The sequence below is a fragment of the Austrofundulus limnaeus genome, unplaced genomic scaffold (assembly GCF_001266775.1).
Source record: "Austrofundulus limnaeus strain Quisiro unplaced genomic scaffold, Austrofundulus_limnaeus-1.0 Scaffold181, whole genome shotgun sequence".
Classification (NCBI taxonomy): Eukaryota; Metazoa; Chordata; class Actinopteri; order Cyprinodontiformes; family Rivulidae; genus Austrofundulus; species Austrofundulus limnaeus.
Window position 1 is genome coordinate 470,416 of NW_013952583.1, and position 2,957 is coordinate 473,372.

The following is a 2,957-nucleotide window of genomic DNA, read 5'->3' on the forward strand; positions in this document are numbered from 1 at the left end:
CTGACAACAGCCACCCCTATAACTATAGTTTAGATTGACTGGCTTACCACAGATGACCYCGCCCACCTTCAAATCTAACCAACAGAAAACAGAAACAGAAAAAAACAWGACAAGTTAACATCAACAGTTTTGTGTCTGTCTCACCAGTCTTCAGCTCAAAYGAWACAAGGACCTGTGACGCAGACTGAACAATAGTTGTATTAGCGGCATTGCTGCCTCTAATTTTCTTTTACATGTTTAGCTGTTAAGCTTTAGCCTGGCCATTCCTCTCAATTTTAATCTCCCTTACTCCATCTGGGCTTTCTCCCATTGACTTGGATTTCTCCCGTAGAATTTGAACCGAGTCAATAAGCAAACAGAAAGAGGAGTTGCAAACAGTGACGTCAATTTTCTGCGCTGTTTTAGTCTGACTGTAGTTTAGCAGACAGCGGAGGAAGTGAATGAAACCATTCGGTCTGAGTTGACAAGGCTTCCAGATTAAATTAAATTTGTTTCACAAAAGCTGCAGCATTTACAGCCGTCTCGTTCGTCTCGGTACTTCTCTAGTAGGGGATGGTTGTTTACAGCGCACGCAATTTCAGGTTAGCTTCTTAGATTAGCTTCCTTCACGGTCGAGCTGGTGCTCTACGTATGTCACAGTCAAACGTTAGCGATTGGGTAAAATCAAATTCAATTGTTTTAAACTTCAACAGAGTCCACAACTCCAGCAAGAAATCGTTTCTCAACATCCAAGGTTCCAGACACTCTGTGTGAAGCAAAGCGAAGAACAAGGGGCTGGTTTTTTTTACAAGGCTAGTTTAGCTTTAGCTAAGCTATATTTTTATTTAGCAGATTATGAGTTAGCAAAGCTAACTTTTTGGTTAGCTATGCCCACCATTACTAAAATCTGTAAACTGGACTGAGTTTTGGTGTGTGGTAAATTCACTTTAGCAGCCATCTTTAGTTATTTTTTTAAATGTCATCCCAATGGTTTTTGTCTTGAGAGTTTCATTCAGTGAGACACACAGACATGAAAAAAACAACAACATTATCGTTTTGCCTTTAGCAGCGGGCAACAACAAGATGTTAGACGCCGTCGGCTCTGTTTGATGGTGGGAGACTTGAAAGGAGTCAGTGTTCATCTAAAACGGCGTCGCAACATCAACCAAACATTGCTAATCACTTCTCCACCTCTGAGCAATAACATCAACAACAGTTTCCGAGGTGACCCTTGATCTTTCTGAAAGAAATGCACCGGTTTTCTTTTTTCTTTTTTTTATTTCAGAGCATAAAAGCTTTTCTGCATCAAGAGGATGTAGGACAGACATGTTAGCCCTCACTGTGGATGAAAAGTGTTTTTATGTGGAATATCTCCAAAGGGAAAACACTTACTCAGGCCGGGTTTTCTTGTTCCTGTGCTACCCCTCCTCACTACCATTCTCTTTCACTGTTGTCCTGTCCTCTTCTCGCTCCAAAGCCTTGGGGGGGGGGGGGGGGTAGATGGGAGGATTTTGACTTTCACACAATACTGACCCAGTTCAGGCTTCAGCTGGAGATAACGAAGATGTAAAGAAAACTACCTGACTTGTGGACATTTGCTCCTCTCAGCTGGTTTGCTTTGCAGTTAAAGTACCAGACAGAGAACACACACACACTTAGAGGAATAAAGGTCTTGCTTTATTTAAGCAAGAAGCTGCTGAGATCTCCAGCCCTGAGGTGGCACTGCTGCCAATAAATACATTCTCAGACGCAACAACATAAAACCAATGTAGGAGTTGTGCCCACATGGAACTCTAGCAAAAGAAAACCTTTGACCATGATAGGTCATAGGTTGGATGACAAAATATAAATATATACACACTGTATTGCCATAAGTAGTTGCTCACTCATCCAAATGACTGTGCACCGGTGCACAAAGCAAGGTCCATAAAAACATGGATGGCAGAGTCTGGTGTGGATGAACTTGACTGACCTGCACAGTCCTGACCACAACCCCATAGAACACYTCTCTGAGAACAAATCTCTTCAGTAAGTGAAGTTTTCATAACCCTGTGGTTAAAGATACAGACCCACAATGCCAGATGGACACAAGGAGCTTGAGGTAACAAAATAATCTTTGGTCAAAATGAAAAGATGTACCTGGAAAAAAATTTTGGAAAACACAAGCAGGACACATGGTGGAGCACAAGGAGACTGAAACTGTGGCGTAGAAACCATTGGGATGTAAAGGCTGGGAGAATACCTGGAGAAGTGGATACAGGTGTGACCAGGGAGCAGGTGAAGGTGGGTGTGGCAGGCTGAGTGGAAAAATTTTAAGGTGATTAATGAAGGCCTCCACATGGTCCGTCTAAACCTGCAAAATTTTATTGATGTAGCTGGGTGACAAAAAGTGGCGTTATCTTGTCCACAAGTCATCACAAAAACAAATTTTGGGTTTGGACTCCACACACTTTGCAATTTGCCAGTCTCTTGTCATGGCGTTTAATAAAGTCTCTGTAAGCAAAGCTTATAATGAATGGCAGCAGAGCTGCCTACTGCAACACACCTGYCACGTTGACGCTCTGTTTATCACATAGGGTACACGTCTTAACATTGTACAGAGCTGGCCCCTCCCATTCTCAGGTGAGGGGAAGCAGAGCGTATGGAAGAATTATTCTGACTTTAATCAAGAGCGTATTTTGAATTTGAGAGCGGGATTAAATGTCTTTGCTCTTAAAACTTTATGTATTTATTCTCAAAGGAGCGGAGCATGGATGTGTATTCAGGGAGTGAGAATCGTGAGCCAGTGAAAAGACCTGTATTGTTCGCGAGGCTCAAACCTAAAGTCCAAGTCAAATCTCAAGTCTTTAGGGTCCAAGTCAAAGTCAAGTCTAAGTCTCTAATCGTAGGAACTTAAAGGGTATCATGAGTGGAGTTTTTTGTGTGTTTCTTCCTGATTGGTTCCTGCGTTTAATTGCACCACCTGCGTGCAATCCTGC